This window comes from Cupressus sempervirens, chromosome 5 (genome assembly GCF_028749045.1).
Source record: "Cupressus sempervirens isolate cs-2001-9-10 chromosome 5, ASM2874904v1, whole genome shotgun sequence".
NCBI lineage: Eukaryota > Viridiplantae > Streptophyta > Pinopsida > Cupressales > Cupressaceae > Cupressus > Cupressus sempervirens.
In genome coordinates, this window is record NC_143122.1 from 1013226767 (window position 1) to 1013248334 (window position 21568).

A 21568-nucleotide genomic window follows, 5' to 3' on the forward strand; every position below is an offset into this window, starting at 1 on the left:
AAGTTACTTCAAAGTATTTGGTAGCAAATGTTATATCTTAAAGGAGACTAGGAAAGGTAAATTTGATGTAAAAAGTGATGAAGGAATATTCCTAGGATACTCCAATAGAAGTAAAGCATACAAATGTTTGAATCTAACTACTCATAAGATCATAGAAAGTGCACATACAAGAATTGATGAGTTTGTAGAAAATATTGAAGAAGAGAGAAAGAAAGAACTTGAAGACTACAAAATATTTATTTAGTTTGAACCTAATACATTGCATAGTCTAATTGGAATTCAGTAGATTTCACCTCCTATGTCCCCAAAATCTTCAAAAGCACTTGAGTTGCAGCCAGTGCAACCCAAGTCATAGTTAGAAGGATCCTAGTTATAGTTAGAAGCTATAGAGTTACAACCAATATAACCTAAGTCTAATTTTGAAGGACCTGAGTCATAGATAGTGGGACATGAGAATCATGCAAAAGATCAAGGTGAGACAAGTGAAACAAGCTCTAAATCCAAAGTACCTATACTTCCAAGATATGTTAGAAGGAACCATGTACCTTAGCAAACCATTGGAGACAAGTGAGAATGTACAATGACAAGGACCAAATTGAAAGGTACATGTTTTCCTACTAAATTTGAACCTAGAACTATTAAAGATGTTCTGGATAATGAACATTTAATTGAAGCAACGAATGAGGAGATAGAACAAATTGAAAGGAATAAGACTTGAAATCTTGTTCCTAGATCCAAGGATAAGAATGTAATGTTGGATACAATTGATTAATTATGTATTGTCTTTGATGCTACAAAAATTCATATCATTATCAGTAAGTACATGTCAAGCTCACTCAAGAAGTGAAGACAATTTTTTGAGTCTACTAAGCATTCATATGGTTGCCTAGTTTAGAAGCCAATGTCTACTGAGTTCACTTGGGCATTGAAGGAAAGTCTGCAAAAGATGAATGTTAATCAAGACCACTCAATTAATGAAGAAAAATTGACTAGAACTAGTGTTAACCAAGCTCACTCAGTTACCAAAGAATCTTTGCAAATATGTAGTGTTAACTAAGCTTCTGTTGGTTAACATAGGATATCATTTCTAAGTTAGTGTCTACCGAGCTAGGTTGGCTAATAAAGGATTTTCTTGTTTTTCCATATTAAGCTTAATTGATTTATCAATTGGTTCTATTTGACCATGATGATGAATATTAGTTATTCCAAGTTGTATATGAGTTGACTTGACAATATGAAAGATATACGCATAAGGTCAAGTTGTGGATTCAAAGAGGTAGTGTGAAGGTGATATGAATGTATTGAAGATTTAATGATGAAGAAACGAAGCAAATTTGAAGGATGAAAAAAATATCCTTGTGGAGTAGAAAATCTATATTTGATTAGGAAGGATGAAGTACACGCTAGAACAAATATCTATATTTAGAAAATTAGTTGCATTCAAATCAAGTAATCTCATCGTTACTCTCTAACTATTGTAGCAGTGATCTAAATCTCTTAACAGAGCTGGCTTAACAACTATTTGTAAATCCTCTAACAAGGTGGAAGTTTTATTGAATTGTCTTATAATCTCTAACAAGGACACTCCTAATAGGGTTATTAAATCCTTTAACAGGGTTACACATAGTAGTGTGTTTTTTAGCCTTTAATAGGGTTAGCTCCTAACAATGCTCACTTTAGAAGAGTGAAAACATAACTACTTGCAATTGGTGGTTGTTCCCAAATTAGATTTTCACTTTAAATTTTGGTGTCTAATGTGTTCATACTATTTTATTTATGTGTTTGAATCTAAGTTAAAGTGAGGGTAATCACAGTTAACATTTAAAGTTTTGCATAATCAAAACTTACTCAGTTACAACATTTTATGTGTGTTTACTAAGCATCAACAATATTTAGTTTTCAAACTTTGTTTCATACTGACATCTAAGGGATCTAGGATTTATTTTAGTAGTAAACGATACACCCTTCCTATCTTAGTTATGCCTCTTATATTTGCATAAATTGTTATCAGAGATTTTGGTGCTTGTAGGGAAGTTTTTAAGGACCTTAGCTAAAGATCAAGATATCTTATAGAAGAGAGATTCCCAAGTTGAATAGAGAAAATTTTGAAGCATGGCAAGGAATTATGAGGTTACATTTGGTTACTATCAATGATTCAAGGTGAAAATATCTTGATACTGAATACGAAACTCCCATTGGAACATTATCAGTCGAAGATATTACTGAAAAGAAGAATCATAACATCATGATAATTGATATTACATCTACTCTTAGTTATGTTGAATTTGATGAAGTTAAAGACTATAAAATAGCTCATGAGATGTGGACCAAACTAAAAGACATAAATGGAGGAGATGAAAATGTAAGAAGAGCTAAGGCTGAAAGTCTTAGAGGTCATTTTGATTAGACAAAAATGATAGAAGATGAGAATATTGCAAAATATGTGGAAATAATCAAAGCAAGTGTAAGTATAATCAAAGCATCTAGAGGAGACATTAAAGAGAAAATAGTTGCAAGAAAGGTACTTATAACTCTTCTTCCCATTTATGCAATTAGAGTGTCTACTATTCAAAAGACTAGATTTGATCCAAATAATAAAATATCTTTGGATGCTCTAGTTGGAAGATTGATATCTTTTGAGTTAGATAACTTTCATAACTATGTTCCTAGTTTGAAGGTTATTGAGTCTACCTTAAAGATAAAGTCTCACTCAAAGAAAAGGGTAAGAAATCAAAGTCTAGTCAATCAAGAAGTGAAGAAGATGAAATAGAAGAAAGTTTAGACAATGATCTTGAATTTGTTAAAGACCTACTTGCAAGAAAGTATTCGAAAGGGAGAGGAAAGTACAAAGGTAAAGTTCCTCTAATATGCTTTTCTTATGAAGAAGTTGATCACATTGTTGCAAGATTCCAAACAAAGAAATCAAAGATGAAAAGAAAAGAAATAAGCCCAAAGGAAAGAAGAATTCCAAGAACTACAAGAACTACAAGGACAATGGTAAGAAATCTTGTTTTATAGCTAAAGATTCTGACAATAATAAAGATGAAATGGTATATATTGTTGTAAAAGATGAATATGATAATGAACGAGATAAGATGGGACTTATTTCACATATTAGAAAAAATGATATATTAGTATTATTGACAGTGGTTGTTCACATCATATGATTGTAGATAAAAAGAATTGAGCACATGGACTATTATAATGGAGGTAGTGTGAGATTTGGAAATAATGACCCTTGTAACATAAATGGAAAAGAATGTATTTCATTGACTAAAGAACTTATATGTGATAATGCTTATTAGGTTGAAGGACTAAAGCATAATATACCAAGAATGGTACAGTTGAATAACATTGGATTCAAGGTAGAATTCGTGAATGGACAGGCCAAACTATTGGATGGAAAAGGAAATCTAGTTGGATCTCGCAAGAAAAAAAAACGTAATCTATTTTATCTTGATCTAAGTGAATGTTCATGTTTTATTGCTCAAGTACAAGAATGTTGGTTATGGCAAAAAAGACTATGTCATGTAGACTTTGATAATTTGGTTAAGACAAGAAAACATAGAAGAGTAAGAGGTATTCCTAGTTTGACGAAACCTAATATGGGTTTATCCAAAAATTTCCAAATTTGTAAGATGGGGAAAACTAGTTTCAAAAGTAAAAACTATCAATTAGAAAAAGTATTAGAAATTGTTCATACAGACTTATGTGGACCTATTGGTATAGAGATTTATAGTGGAGAAAAATTATTCATTCTTCTTGTTGATGACTATTCTAGAATGATGATTGTAATGTATCTAAAAGAAAAATTAAGCTTTTCAAAAGTTCAAATGGTATCTGGTAAGAGTAGAAAAAGAAACTAGAAAAAGATTGAAAAGTTTAAGATTAGATAGAGGTGATGAATTCATCTCCAATGAATTCAATAATTTATACATTGAAAGAGGAATTAAAAGACAAACTTATCAGCCCCTGGTACATCGCAACAAAATGGTATAGTTGAAAGAAGAAACATATCAATCATGGATTGTGCGAAAAACTTGATGATAGAAAATAATGTTGCTATCAAATATTGGAAGGAAGCTATCAATGCTATTGTTCATACCTTGAAAAAAGTACAGTTAAAGAAAGATTCAAACAAAACTCCTTATCAACTATGGTATGGCTACAAATCTAATGTAAGTTAATTGAAAGTATTTGGCAATAAATTTTATATCCCAAAAGAATCTAGAAAGGGAAAATTTAATCTAAAAGGTGGTGAAGGTATATTTCTAGGATACTTCTACAAAAGTAAAGCATACGAATGCTTCAATTTTTCTACTCATAAAATAATAGAAAGTACACATATTAAATTTAGTGAGTTTATAGAAAAAGGTGAAGAAGAAAGCAAGAAGTAGCTAGAGGATTACTAAATATTTGTTTACTATGAACTTAATACCCTAAAGAACCTATCTAAATGAAAGGAGGCTTCCTTTCCCAAGTCCCCAAAATCTCCAATAGTTACCAAGTTGTAGACAGTGTAACTTGAGTCTTAGTCTGAAGGACCTGAGTCACAGTCAAAAGCTACTCAGCTAGTTTAAAAGGAGTCTGATGGACCTAAGTCATAGGCAATGGGACTTGATCTTAATACTGAAGTTCATGATGAAAATAGTGGAAGTCATTCAAAACCCAAAGAACTTATATTAGCAAGATATGTTAGAAGGCATCATGCATTTGATCAGATCATTGGAGACAAATCTGACGGAATAATGACAAGAAGAAAATTAAAAAATACATGTTTACTTGCTGAATTTAAATGTAGAAATATTAAAGATGCTCTGAATAATGAAAATTGGGTTGAAGCAATGAATAAAGAGATAGAATAGATAGAAAAGAATGAGACTTCCTAAACCAAAGGATAAAGATGTAATTGGCACAACGTGGGTGTTCAGAAATAAGCTGAATGAAGATGGAAAAGTTTCTAAAAACAAGGCAAGACTAGTATACAAAGGTTATTCTCAAGAAGAAGCTATTGATTATGGTGAGACTTTTGCTCATGTTGCAAGATTAGAAGGTGTTAGAACATTACTAGCATATGCGACACAAAAAGGATTTAAAGTATATCAAATATATGTTAAATTTACATTCTTGAATGGAATTACTGATGAGGAAGTCTACATTGAACAACCTGAAAGTTTTGTAGACCCTAGCAAAAGGGATGTGGTTTACAAGTTACACAAAGCATTATATGCTCTCAAGAAAGCTCCCAGAGCTTGGTATGAAAGACTTCATAATTACTTGGTACAGATTGGCTTTCAAAGAAAAAATGATAACAATAGTTTGTATATCGAAGAAGGACCAAACAAGAAGATTGTGTTGGAAGAAATATTTGTTGGTAATAGATTATTCAAAGGAAATGATGACCTGTGCAAAGCATTTTTAGAAGAAATGAGTAAAGAATTTGAAATGTCCATGTTTGGTCAGATAAAATTCTTTGTTGAGTTACAAATATAGTAGAACAAAATTGTATTTACATCACTCAAAGTATACCAAGGAGATATTGAAGAAATTTGGAATGGAAGATTCAAGACCAGTTGGAACCCATATGTCTACTAGACATAAGCTTGTTGATATATGATTGAAAAGAACGTTTGAGTAGAAAAATTGTTGAAGAAGTGTTTCAATCATTGTTTTGTCACTAATGTCAAACTTACTACATGCTAGTAAGACAACTAATTATATGTTTCCAGCACTATCACTTAGTTGAATGATGAGAAGGATTTGATCAACAAGATGTAACAAAAATACCTAGAGGAAAGGTTGAGCTATGACTATGTATTGAAGTGAAAGAATTAGTTAAGATAGTGATAACATAATGTATTGATTATCTACTTGACATAACAAAATGATTGGCTACACTTAGAAAGTTTAGAAGAATAAGGTAGAACAAAGTTCATTTGCTAAGCTTGATTAAGTTGATAGAAGGTGGCAAGCAAAGTTAGTTCAAGCTAAGAAGAAATTTAGTTGGAGCTGAGGGAAAGAAATTTCTAGTGGATGCTGAGCAAGTTTGTAGGTGTCAAGTGATTTTTGATTGGTGCCGAGCATTAGTAAAATCTACTTGATGCTAACTGATTTTACAGTAGATGCTAAGTGACACAGTATGTGCCAAGCATTAGTAAATTGATAATGTCGAGCTATTGCATTATAAAAAAGATCAAAGATTCGCTAATTAAAAGTCAAAAAGTTTGATTTCTTGGAATTTTTGAATTAGAAGATAGATAAGATTGATGAGATGGTGGCACAAAATCTTATGTAAACTATTTTGGAGATGAATTAAAATGGATTTTAGGAGAAGTTTCTAGAAAAGACAAGATATGGGATAGATACATTTTATCCTACCTAATTCATCGAAAACCCTAATTTTTGTGATGGATAATGAGTAGAAAAAGAGTTCTAATTTTCTATATGTAAGGATGTCTAGTCATGAAGCAAAGAGATTAGAGGTTGGAGAGTTTGGATGCAAAAATTTGAAATGGAGAAGGAAGAGGGTTTGCTTCGTCAAGTGACCCAAGAGAAGAAGTTTGTAGTGGAAAACTAAGTAAGAAGGCTTAATGAGGATGAATGCTTGAAGAGTGAACAAACTATTAGAGCTACAAAGATTGGAAGCCAAGAAAAGTTGAGGATTGAATAGTGATCTGTAATCTGCAAGTAAGGTTGTAAGTTGTATTAGATCAAATCTCTACTATTACTTTCTAACAACTATATCAAGATAGGGTAAATCCTTTTGAGTAAGGTTGAATTTGTTGGAAATGAGAATAGAGTAACTGAGAGGGGGAGGGGGTGAATTAGTTATTCCAAAAAATTTCCACAATCCCTAAGATGTCTAAATATACCCTTGATCTGATTAATAAAATGCTGAAACTTGACAATGCAACAAATGATAAATATTAAGAACTAATATGTTATCATGCACAAAGTAATTAATTAAGAACACATGAGACACCAATTTTAACGTGGAAACCCAATATGGGAAAAACCACCAATGTAACTTTTTCACTCTTTTGAAGTGAGCCCTGTTAGGAGCCAACCCTGTTAAAGGTTACAAAAACACACTGTTAGGTGCGACCCTGTTAAAGGATTTAATCACCCTGTTAGGAGTGGCCTTGCTAGAGGTCTTTAGAAGAATTCAACTTAACTGTCACCTTGTTAGAGGATTTATTGAATGGCTATTAAACCAACTCTGTTAAGAGATTTTGAATACACCGTTACAATGGTTAGAAAGCAACAATGAAATGACCTGATATAATGTGCAACTTATCTTTGCTGATTGCAGATCTCTGTTATGCTTGACTGGATCCTTACTGATCAAATACAACTTTGTAGCTCCTTCAACACATCTAATCCTTCATCAAACTTTTCTCAACATTCGCCTTTTTATACTATAATTCACATTCATAACTTCTCTTTCACACTTACACACTTTAATCCATAACTTGAATGACCATATATACCTTTTAGATTATCTAAGTCAGCTCGAATTACTGACTATTCAAACAATTACAACAGTCAACTAGAAGTAATTAATTTGCACATCCTAATACTAGCCGAGCCTGCATGGAAGACTTTGTTCAGAAAATAATTCCTGTGTTAACCGACTGAGTTCGGTGTATACAACAAACTTTGTGACAATCTTTCAGTTGCTGGGAGAATTCAGTAAGTACTTAGTTTCCTGAGATAACCGAGTAAGCTCGATGGAAACTACCCTTTGGGGACCGAGTGAATCTCATTTAACACTGACTTCTTCATGATTCATTTGATGACCGAGTGAGCTCGGTGGAAACTAACCTTTGGAGACCAAGTGAATCTTGGTTAACACTGAATTTTCCATAATTCATTTGATGACCGAGTGAGCTCAGTGGAAACTAACCTTTGGAGATCGAGTGAATCTCGGTTAACACTAGCTTTTCACATTTCCTTCATTGACCGAGTTAGCTCGGCTAACACTGTCTTCCACATTTCCTTTGATGACTGAGTGAGCTCGGTTGGCACTGTAAATTGCATTGCAGACTGTCTGAGCTAGGTGAACTTGAGACTAATGACTGATATGACATTTGCGTGACATCAAGGACAACATTATCCAACAATCTCCCTCTTTGGCATTGATGGCAACACAATATGTCATAACAGAAATGAAATTTTGAAAACAAGTTCAACAAGATAACAAACTTCTCCCTCTTTCAATAGTCTCCCTCTGTTAAGGGATTTCATAGCGAAATTTTCAAATCTTCACAAATTTCAGAAGAATATGACAGTAGAATCTATCCCTCTTTGACAACACATGCCAAAGACAACATAAGTTAAGTGAATTATAATGTACCTTTAGTACTGATTCATATGCAATGATTTTTGATAAAACTGCATCAACAGATAGATCTTCAATCCTATATGCATTGATGCATCACTAGAACTTATTTTAGTGGACTTCAGATAGGGGAATGACCCCTAACTTACCTCTGAGATACAAAAATGCATCCTTAGGTAAACGCTTTGTGAATATATCAGCAATTTGTTCTTTTGTATGGACATATTCCAATCTGATCTCCTTGTCTTGCACCAATTCTCTGACAAAATGATATTTTTTGCAATATGCTTGGTCTTGGAATGCATCACTAGATTCTTAGATATGTTGATTGCACTAGTATTGTCACAGAACATGACAATTGGTTCTTTGATTTCCATCTTCATTCCTTGCAATAATTGCTTAAACCAAATGATATTTGAACAGTTTATTGTTGCAGCAACATATTCTGCCTCTGCTGTAGATTGGGATGTACAATTCTACTTTTTGCTTGTCCAGGAAACTAATCTCTTTCCAAGAAAGAATGCTCCTCCACTTGTGCTTTTTCTGTCATCAAGGTTTCCTGCCCAATGAGCATCAGCAAACACTTTCAAATCCAAATTACCTCCAAATTTGTACCATAAGCCATAATCTTCAGTTCCTTTCAAATATCTCATTATTCTTTTGATTGCCATCAGGTGAGTTTCTCTTGGCTTTGCTGAAAATCTTGCAACAATACCAACTGCAAGGGCAATATCTGGCCTTGTATGAACTACGTATTGCAATTTTCCAATCATAGATCTATACAATGTTTGATCTACCTCTTTGGATTCATCATCTTTGGTAAGTTTCAATCCAGTACACATAGGAGTTCCAACAGGTTTACAGTCCTCCATACCAAACTTTTTCAATATCTCCTTGATGTATTTTGATTGAGTGATGTAGATGCCATTCTTATTTTGTTGAATTTGAAGACCAACAAAGAATTTTATTTCACCAAAAATAAACATTTCAAATTCCTTGTTCATTTGTTCTGAAAATTCTTTGCAAAGATCATCATGCCCTGTGAAAACAGTATCATCTACAAATATTTTTGCTAAGACAATCTTATTATCTGGTCCTTCCTTTATATATAAGCTACTATTATCATTAGTTCTTTGAAAACCAATCTGAATAAGATAGTTATCCAATCTTTCATACCATGCTCTAGGGGCTTGTTTCAGACCATATAGTGCCTTGTGTAACTTGCAGACCATGTCCTTTTTATCTGGATCAACAAAGCCTTCAGGTTGTTCAATGTAAACCTCTTCATCCAATATTCCATTGAGAAATGCTGACTTGACATCCATCTGATAAACTCTGAATCCTTTGTGAGCAGCATATGCAAGTAAGGTTCTGACTCCTTCCAATCTTGCAATAGGAGCAAAGGTTTCTCCATAATCTATGCCTTCTTCTTGAGAGTATCCTTTGCATACCAATCTGGCTTTGTTTCTAGATACTTTACCATCTTCAATCAACTTGTTTCTAAATACCCACTTGGTTCCAATTACATTCTTATTCTTAGGCCTTGGTACAAGAGTCCATGTCTTGTTCTTCTCTATCTATTCTATTTCTTCGTTCATTGCCTCAATCTAGCTATCATTTGCCAATGCATCTTTAATGCTTCTAGGTTCAAAATCAGCAAGTAAGTGGGTATTTTTTAGCTTGCTTCTTGTCAAGGTTCCTTCAGATTTGTCTCCAATGATCTGATCTAGTGCATGATGTCTTCTAACATATTTAGCTAATATAGGTTCTTTTCCTCTTGAATGAGTTTCATTGCTATCTCCTTGTGCTTCAATTTCATATTCAGGTTGTTCTGATTCGGTAAGAATTAGCTCAGGTGCTTTAGACTCGATAGATACTGAATGTTGCTATGTCTTGGTTTGAACTATTTGCAACTTGATTACTGATGATTCTAGAGTTGAGGATTTTGAGTGAACAGAATTCTTGGTATAGTATCTGGTTCAATGTAAACAAATCTTTTGTAATCTTCAGGTACCTTTTTGCTTTCTTCTTCAAATTTGTCTGCAAACTCATCAACTTTCACATGTGCACTTTTTATGACTTTGTGAGTGGATAGATTCAAACATCTATATGCTTTGCTTTTGCAAGAATATCCTAAGAATATTCGTTCATCACCTTTTTCATTAAATTTCCCTTTTCTAGATTCTTTCAAAATATAACATTTTCTTCCAAATATTTTTAGATAACTTACATTGGGTTTGTAACCATACCATAATTCATAGGGAGTTTTGAATGAGTCATTCTTCAACTATACTCGATTTAAGGTATGAACTGCAGTGCTGATGGCTTCCTTCTAGTATTTGATAACAACCTTCTTTTCTATCATCAGGGTTCTTGCACAATCCATGATGGATCTATTTCTTCTTTTAGCTATTCCATTTTGTTCAGGAGTTCTTGGTGCTGAGACTTGTCTTTTAATACCTTTTTCAATGCAGAAGTTGTTGAATTCATGTGAGATGAATTCACCACCTCTATCTAACCTTAAGCATTTTAGTCTTTTTCCTGTTTCTTTTTCTACTCTTGCCAAATACCATTTGAATTTTTCAAATGCTTCTAATTTATTCCTTAGATACATGACAGTCATCATTCTTGAGTAGTCATCAACAAAAAGAATGAAAAACTTTTCTCCAATATAGCTTTCTATTCCAATGGGTCCACATTAATCAGTATGCACAATTTCTAATATATCTTCAGATTGATAGTTCTTACTTTTAAAACTAGTCTTTCCCATTTTACCAATCTGACAATTCTTGCATAGTCCAACCTCAGGTTTCTTAATGTTAGGAATGCCTCTTACTTTCTTGAATTTTCTTATTTTTACCAAGTTATCAAAATTGACATGACACAATCTTTTATGCCATAACCAACATTCTTCAATTTGAGCAATAAAACATGAGCATTCACCAAGTTCTAGATAGAACAAGTTACCTTTAGTTTGGGTGCCAGATCCTATCAGCTTTCCTTGCTCATTCAACAATCTTGCCTTTCCATGCATGAATTCCACCTTGAATCCAATATTGAGTAATTGTGCCATGCTTAGCAAATTATGTTTAAGACCTTCAACCCAATAGGCATTATTAAATACAAGTTCTTTGGTTAGACAGATTCTTCCTCTTCCTTTTATGAAACAAGGTTAATTATTACCAAACCTTACACTGCCACCATCATAGTCCTCAAACTCATCAAACTTAGTTTTATCACCAGTCATATGATGTGAGTAACCACTGTCTATAATCCACGTATCATTCTTACTTATATGAGAAACAAGTGCCATTTTATCTCCTTCATCACTGTCAGAATCATCTTTAACAGCAATATAAACAATTTAATCCTCACTATTATCAGAATCTTTAGAATTTTCAGCCATGAAGCATGATTTCTTACCTTTGTTCTTGGATGTTTTGGAGTCTTTCTTGCCATTCCATTTCTTTTCATCATGGTTTTGCTTGTTTGGACACCTTGCTGCAATATGACCAATTTCTTCACAAGAAAAACACATTAGAGGAACTTTACCTTTGTATTTTTCTCCGTCTCTAGAGTATTTCCTTGCTAGTAGAGCTTCAATCACTTCGAGGTCACTGTCTAAACTTTGGCTTGATTCATCTTCACTTTCTGATTGAGATTCCTTCTCCTTTTTCTTTTTCCCTTTGAGTGAGAGCTTGGCTTGAAATGCTGATTCAATGTTTTTGGAGGCTGGAACATAGTTATCAAAGTTATCTAGTTCAAATGCAGTTAGTCTTCCAACTATGGCCTCAAGATTTATCTAATGATTTGCTTCACAACTTCTTTCCTAAATTGCAAAAACTTTGATTGCATAAACAGGAAGCAAGGTTCTGAGAACTTTTCTTATAATTGTTTCTCCTTTGATATCACCTCCAGATGCTTTGATTGCACTCACACATGCTTTAACTCTTTCAACATACTTTGCAATGTTTTCATCCTCTTTCATCCTCATTTGATCAAATTTTCCTCTTAGACTTTTTGCTTTTTCTCTTCTTACATTATCATCTCCTCCATAGATCTCTTTTAGCTTGTTCCACATCTCAAAGGCAGTTGTGCAGTCCTTAATGTCATCAAATTCTTCATAACTGAGAGTGGATGCTAGGTCTATCATCATATTGTTGTGAGTCTTCTTTTCAGCAATGTCATTGATAGACAATGTGCCAGGAGGTTCTTCATATTTTTCTTTAAGGTATTTTAGTCCAGTATGACCACCAGCAGCCAGATGAAGTCTCATCAATCCTTGCCATGCGAAGAAGTTATCTCTGTTGAGTTTTGGAATTTCTCTTTTGTAAGACATCTTGATCTTTGGCTTAGATCCTTGAAATCTTTTCTTGCAAGCACCAAAAGCTCTGATACCAATTGTTGGAAATGATAATAGAGTAACTGAGAGGGGGAGAGGGTGAATTAGTTATTCCAAAAAATTTCCACAATCCCTAAGATGTCTAAATATACCCTTGATCTGATTAATAAAATGCTGAAACTTGATAATGCAGCAAATGATAAATATTAAGAATTGATATGTTATCATGCACAAAGTAATTAATTAAGAACACATGAGACACCAATTTTAACGTGGAAACCCAATATGGGAAAAACCACCAATGTAACTTTTTCACTCTTCTAAAGTGAGCCCTGTTAGGAGCCAACCCTATTAAAGGTTACAAAAACACACAGTTAGGTGTGACCCTGTTAAAGGATTTAATCACCCTGTTAGGAGTGGCCTTACTAGATGTCTTTAGAACAATTCAACTAAACTGTCACCTTGTTAGAGGATTTATTGAATGGCTATTAAACCAACTCTGTTAAGAGATTTTGAATACACTATTACAATGGTTAGAAAGCAACAATGAAATGACTTAATAATGTGCAACTTATCTTTGCTGATTGCAGATCTCTATTATGCTTGACTGGATCCTTACTGATCAAATACAACTTTGTAGCTCCTTAAACACATCTGATCCTTCATCAAACTTTTCTCAACATTCGCCTTTTCATACTACAATTTGCATTCATAACTTCTCTTTCACACTTACACACTTTAATCCATAACTTGAATGACCATATATACCTTTCAGATTATCTAAGTCGGCTCGAATTACTAACTATTCAAACAATTACAAAAGTCAGCTAGAAGTAATTAATTTGCACATCCTAATACTGGCCGACCTTGCATGGAAGACTTTGTTCAGAAAATAATTCCTGTGTTAACCGACTGAGCTTAGTGTATACAACGAACTTTGTGACAATCCTTCAGTTGTCGGGAGAATTCGGTAAGTACTAAGTTTACTAAGATAACTGAGTAAGCTCAGTGGAAACTACCCTTTGGGGACCGAGTGAATCTCGGTTAACACTGACTTCTTCATGATTCATTTGATGACCAAGTGAACTCGGTGGAAACTAACCTTTGGAGACCGAGTGAATCTTGGTTAACACTGACTTTTCCATAATTCATTTGATGACCGAGTGAGCTCGGTAGAAACTAACCTTTGGAGACCAAGTGAATCTTGGTTAACATTGACTTTTCCATAATTCATTTGATGACCAAGTGAGCTCGTTGGAAACTAACCTTTGGAGATCGAGTGAATCTCAGTTAACACTAGCTTTTCATGTTTCCTTCATTGACCAAGTTAGCTCGGTTAACACTATCTTCCACATTTCCTTTGATGATCGAGTGAGCTCGGTTGGCACTGTAAATTGCATTGCAGACTGTCTGAGCTCGGTGAACTTGAGACTAATGACTGATATGACATTTGCATGACATCAAGGACAATATTATCCAACAGACTTAATAGTCAAAAATTCTTTAATAGAGTGCCATTTCAAGTGAATGGCCTAAAGTCCTCTAACCAAGCTCACTTTTAACAAGATGATTGAAATCCCTTAACTGGGTCACATTTAATAGTGTGTATTATAACCTTTAATAGGGTTGGCCTTTAACAAGACATCATTTTAGAAGAGCGAAATATGAGTAGCATGTTATTGGTGGTTTTTTCCAAATTAAGTTTCCATGTTAAATCATTGTGTCAAGTGTGTTCATGGATATGTTATGTTTAATGTTTTACATTTTTGCATGTTGATTTTACAGTAACATATTAGTTTTGGTTAATACACAATGAATGCATGCATGGTTAAGAATGCCTTGTGGTTTTACTGAATTGTGAAATGTTTTATGTGTACATCTAGACATTGAATAACTAGTTCACCTCGCCTCTCAGTTACTATAAAATATTTTCCAATAAATCTTTCCAAGCATGATGATTCTAAAGAAGTAGATTAGACCACATCTAGATCAATGATAGGAAAATTACAATCTGTAGTACATACAAGGCTTGATATTGCACTAACAGCTAGTATGGTGGCAAGATTCTCAGCAAGTCGGAGAAAATCATATGATGGCAATCAAAAGAATCATAAAATATCTAAAAGGTACTAAAGACTATGGCTTATTTTATAAACTTGGAGGGAATTTGTACTTGAAGGTGTTTATTGATGCTGATTGGGTAGGAAGTCTTGATGATAGAATTTTTTTTTTGTGGTGGAGCATTTTTTTATTGGTAAAAGACTAGTGTCTTGGACAAGCAAGAAACAAAATTACATCTCTCAATCCATAGTAGAGGCAAAATATGTGGCAGCAACAGGTAATTGTTCTAACATTGTTTGGTTCAAACAACTATTATTATGTATGAAGATAGAGATCAAGGATCCAATAGTCATATACTATGATAACATTGGTGCAATCAATATATCAAAGAATCTAGTGATGCATACCAAAAAAAAGCATATTGCTATAAAATATCACTTCTTAAGAGAGTTGGTGCATAATAAAGAAGTCAAATTGGAATATGTAAATACAAAAGAATAGATTGAAGACATATTCACTAGTTCATTACCTAAGTATACATTTATGTATCTAAGAGGTAAGCTAGGAGTCATTCTCCTATCTGAAGCTCACTAAATAAAGTTTAGTGATGCATCAACAAGAGTAACTTGAAGATCAATCAATTGGTGCAGAATTGACAAGGGCATATTGTAAATGAATCAGTACTTAAGGTACATTGATATTTGGGTATGTGTAAGATCATGGTGTGCCAAAAACTGGCGATCTGAAAAATTTGTAGTTCTGAAATATCTCAAACCATTTCAAAATGTATTCCAACCTTTTTTCCACCCACCCTAATACTAAATGAAAAAAAATAATATCTTTATAAGGTCTACTATATCTTTTTATACCAAAGCTATATGGCCAACTTCAAAAACATCCTGAAAATGTGCTTTTGGCCTATTTTTATGTGATTTTTATTTCAAACATGTAGTTGACAACTTTTTTTTACCAAAATTTGGTGAAATGAAAAGGGTTTCTTAAGAATCTTCTTATCTTCCCATAAATGTAAGGTTTGTCAAATTATGAGTTTAGTAAGTAATTATTACTTATTTTCTAATGGAATTATGTATAAATTGTTGACTGACACACTACTTGAAAGATGAATATAACTTTCAAATTGTACAACATTTTTTAAATCCAAAAGATGCATCACATTCTATGTTTCTTCTACTATAACGAAAAAAAATGAAAAATTGAATTTTGCAGAGTTTTGAATTAGTTAAGGTGATTAGACATGAGAGTTTTTTTATTCCAAAAATACTAAAGCCAAAAATTAATTAATTATTATTTATTTAGAATAAAAATACCCAAAAATATGTGTCACATCTAGGCATGAGTCTACTAATTATATCTAGAATATTATTTAAAATTGCTATCATTTGATTTTGATTAAGGTGGTCAAACATACGTCTGCTTCATATTTTTGTTCTGAAATTTTTGTAATATTGCATTAAAATTCAGAATTTTGACCAAACAATTTTTATTTTTTTGAGATAAGTCCTTACATTTTAGAAACTAGATTCAATTTTCTAGAGATTATTTTATCTCAAATTTTTGATATAAAGTTAATAACAAGTAGAAAATTGCACTTCAAGTTGACATAACCCTGATTTTTTAACTTTTTGTTGCCACTTAAGAGCATAGTTTGGTTGACCATGATCCTCAACATACCCATTTACATAGTTTTTTTCTTTGTCATGTATTTTCAAAGATGAAGATGTTATTGTCATATGCCATTGAAATTTTTGTAATTCCACAAAATGAGAAGTTTGTTGTAAGAGGGAGAAGTTTGATACCATAAAAACTTTATGAAGAATTATCTGTGAGGAAGAATAAAATTGTAAAAAAGATGTTGTAGAAAGAGAGAGAAACTGAAGGTAGGAAGAGCTCACATTGATAGAGGAAGTTCTCATATATTAACCTAAGAGTATGCTCATTACTTTATTCTTATTCCAAAATTTCATTGTGTTATGACATTTGTTGTTGCCATCAATGCCAAAGAGGGAGATTGTTGGATACAATTGATTAATGTGTATTGTCCTTGATGCTACACAAATGTTATATCATTATTAGTTAGTGTATGTTGAACTCACTCAGCTAGTGAAGATTGTTTTCTGAGTCTACCGAGTGCTAGTATATTTTCCTAGTTCAGAAGGTAGTGTCCATCAAGTTCACTCAAGTGTTGAAGGAAAGTCTACATAAGATGAGTGTTAATTTAGGTCACTTAGTTAATAAAAAAAGATTGAATAGAACTAGTGTTAACTGAGCTCACTTGGTTGTGAAAGGATCTTTTCAAGTATGCAGTGTTAAAATATCTTCTATTGGTTAACACAAGAAATCATTTCTGAGTTAGTGTCTATCGAGTTGGATTGGGTAATGAAGGATTTTCTTATTAGGGAATATTAAGCTTAATTGACTTATCCATTGGTTCTAGCCAACTGTGATTATGAATATTAGTTATTATAAGTTGTATATTAGCTAACTTGACAATATGAAAGATATAATTATTGTTGGTAATCTGATTGAAAAGATCATTGTTGAAGAGTGAAGAAGATTGATTGCGAAGAGGGAGATTGTTGTTAAAGAATTTTTTCAATAATTGTTTTGTCATTGATGTCAAACCTGCTATTTGCTAGAATGAAGGGAAAGGTTGAGTTATGGTTTTGTAATGAAGTACAAAGGATTAGCTAAGATAATGGTAAAATGATGTATTGATAATATACTTGAAGATAAAAAGGCTAGCCACACTTAGAAACACTAGAAGAGTAAGTTGCAACAAGGATGTCTACAAAGTTTAACTAAGTTCATTACTAAGTGCCAAGCAAGCTAGTTCAAGCCAAGCTGATTTTTAGTTAGTGTCAAGAAAAAGCCAAATCTAGTGTCTGTTGAGTGATACAAAAGGAGCCAAGCATGTTCAGGTGCTAAGCAAAGTAATAGGTGTCGAGCATTAGAAAAAATAAGTGTATGCCAAGAGAATCCATAGTAAGTGTTGAGCATTAGTAAAAATGTAGTTAATGTTGAGTAACACAATATGTACCAAGCACCATAATTTCAATAGTGTTGAGTTCCTGCATTATTCAAAAATTCAAAGATTCAGCAAATCTAAGCTAACAAGTTTGTTACCTTGAATTTTGTGAAACAGATGGATGATAAAGATGATGAGCTAGCAGCACAAAATTTTATGTAAACCATTTTTGAGTGGATTCAAGACAATTCTTCATGATGTTTCTAGATGAAACAACATATTGGTTAGATTCAATGAATCCTAACTAATCCATTTGAATTGAAATTAAAGGAGGGAAGAATCAAGCAGGAAAAGAAATTCTAGACTTCTATTTAAGGAGTCACAGGCCATGAAGCTAGAGTAGTTGGGGTGCCAAAATGTGAAGTTGCTAAAGGATATCAAGAAGAAGGTGAAGGAAGATCAAAGCATAGAGACTCTACTTTGATAACTAGTCAAAACAAAGATTGCATTGGTACATCAAACATGAAAACTCAAGGAGATGAAGCTTGAAAGGAGAACAAGTTATTAGAACAATCAAAACAAATATTGCATTGGTACATCAAACATGAAAACTCAAGGAGATGAAGCTTGAAAGGAGACCAAGTTATTAGAGCTATAGAGATTGAAAGCTAAGAAAATTGTGAAGAGCTAAACTGTGATATGGAATCTACATGTTAAGTTATGAGTTGTATCAGGTTAAAAGCCCTTGTTGTTACTCTCTAACAATTGTGTAAGCTAGGGTAAAATCCTATGGACTTAGGTTAGTTTAACAACCTTTTGTAAATCCTTTAATAGGGTGGCATTCCAATTGAATGTTCTAAAGTCTTCTAACCAGGCCGACTTCTAATAGGTTGGATAAATCCTTTAACCAGGTCACATAATAGTGTGTTGCAGCCTTTAACAAGGTAGGCCTTTCACAAAGCATCACTTCAAAAGAGTGAGAATTGAGTAGCATGTTACTGGTGGTTTTTCCCAAATTTGGTTTCCATGTAAATCACTATATTATGTGTTGATCATTCATGTGTTGTGCTTACATGTTGAATTATAGTAACTTGCTAAGTAGGAAAGTTTAAGCTTGGATGAATGAATAGTTTTATAGGCTCACTTTACTTGATGGAAAATTTTTAATTGGACATTTGGACCTTGAATAACTAATTCAACCCCCCATCAGTTATTCTAAAGAATTTCTAACAATTTCTATAAGAGCCATCTGTTGATTTAGTTTCAAGGTATTGGAAGCAGGAAGATCAAGATGTCCAAGAGAGAAGTTCCTAAGCTCAATAGAGATAATTTCACTGCATGGCAAAGCCTAATGAAACTGCACCTTGGATCAATAGGCGATTATGCAAAGAATTTAATTGCAATGGAACATGTAGATCCAACTAGAACCCTTACTACAAATGATTTAAACAAAAGTGTTGGTTTGATTTTTCACAAATGCAAAGAAATTTTAAAACTTTTAGTGAAAAATCATGAGTCATGGTAGCTTGTTGATTAGGGTTTCTTTCCTAATAATTTTCAAATTTTTAAGTTGCCTTGTTCATGTCCTGGTCTCTATGTTATTTGAATTTTATCAAATTCTCAAGGTTTGTCATTAAAAAATCATTGAAAAATCCTAAGTGTGTAAAAAAACCTAATGCCTTATCTTATTTTACCCTAGTTTTGAAAACCTTCAAAAATAATATTTCAAAAATGACTTTAAGGCATATCACTTTTACCCTAAGGCTGGGCTTATTCAAGCATGACTTCATTAAAATCTTATTTAAACCTTTTTGACCATGCTTTGTTTGTATTTGGCTCGATTATTTTATTAAAAAGTATCTTGTGTAATATAGATTTTTGTGACCATTGATCTTATTCAGATCAATAGGTATCACATTCCTACAATATTGGGATGCGAGGTTTTTAAATAATATGGGCATGTGCTTTGATGATACGTAGCCCTTGCCTATTTAAAGTCTTAGTGTACTGCAAAGATTGTGACTTGTCAGAACTTGTCAGTACCTTTTATGCACATTCTAGAATTCCTATGATGTCATTTGCTGATTTATTAATAGAGGTATCTCTTTATGACCAAGATTCATCGATCATTGATCTTGTTTGGATCAAGGGCTGGGACTTTCCTACATTAAGAAACTACTTGAGAATTAAATAATGTGGAGAAGCACAAATAGGACACATAGCACAATTTGACAGCATGGGCCTGATGTTTCCAAGGATAATGTTGAGGTTTCTTCTGTAATAGTTGTTAGATGAGTTTGACTGAAGGGCAGTTCTTTATTCATCACTTCAGCTAATGTGATATTTTTAAGATGCATGATTTTATGACCATTGATCTATGTGGGATCAAAGGCTAGTGCATGCGAACATTTTCAAGTTGCACAAGAGATACATAAAGTGGGCAAGCGATATTTTGACATATAGTAAGGTGGGGTCAAAAATCTCTAGTGTGTGTTGTGGTGTGCCAAGCTATAAAGCAATTAATGATATGTACTACCAGTTGTACCAATAAAGAGGTTTGTCTACTACATAGGATTGAAGTTTCATCAACCATAGATCCTTCAAAGATCAAGGGCTGGTGTAAACCCGCATTAAGAAACTGCTCGAGAAATAAGGAATGCAGGTATGTGCCTTTGTGCCACGTGTTACAGTAGAGCCAAGATTAGGGGATAATGCTGAGTCATGCCTTGCTATATAGCACATGTGCCTAGCTGGAAGTACTTATGCTATGGGCACAAAAATTCTAGCAATTAATGCAGTAGCTAGATTGGTCAAAGCACAAAGGTTGATAAGAGTCATTTCATTGATCCAAGTGGATGATGAAACCATAAAATGAAAATTTTTACCTACTATCGATCTTGATCAAAATCAATAAAGGGTGCCTATGACCATTAAGAACTTGAATGAAGTTTAAACAAAGTAGGTATGCACCATGCAGACACGTGTCCATGGTGATGTCAGCATTTTTGTTTCAATGTGTTAAATGGTTCAAGTTATGTCACTATTGATCTTGTTAAGATCAATGGCTAGTGCATGCCTACTTTATGAACGTGTTCTTTGGATAGAGAAAGTGGGGATGCACTAGTTTGACATGTGGAAGGAATGATGCCAATCACCACTTTCTAAAAATTTAATATGGTACCCACTTGCACGGAAGTTTTCAAGAGGCACAAACTCAGATAAAGACTTCTTATTTGTTAGTATAGCTGATTTGGCCTTATTTAATTATAAAGTTGTGTGATTGTTGATCTTTTCTTGATCAATGGATAGCACTTGCCCGCAATTTTAAAATGCAATAAATTTAAGGAATGCGGGTATGCAGTAATGCAACACATGGCTACATTTTTAAAGCCATAAAACTCATTGAATTTTGAATTAAACCCATCCAATCTGGTGAAATCTATGGATAAGATTTAAATCTAGGTGCAATTTGGAGGTAATGATTACTAATAGTTAATATGGTGCAGAGCTCATTTGTGTGATTTCAATGCTCAAATATAATTCATGATTTCACCATTATTAAACAACATAATTGAAAGAGATTATCAAAGCACATATAATTTCCAGAGCTAGGGCATAAAAGCTAATAGAGAAATCCAGTAAATTGCAGCAAAAATTTCGCAAAAGGAAGTAGAATTTCATGGGTAAGTACTGTATGACTTTTCAAAATCAAGCATTTGTTGTTATATAATTCCTAGGGCTTTCTCAAAATCCTCCATGAAAAGAATTTATGAGACAAACTGATTATCTAAAATGCTCTTTGCATGATGAATTTCTAGAACAATTCCCTTTATCTGTA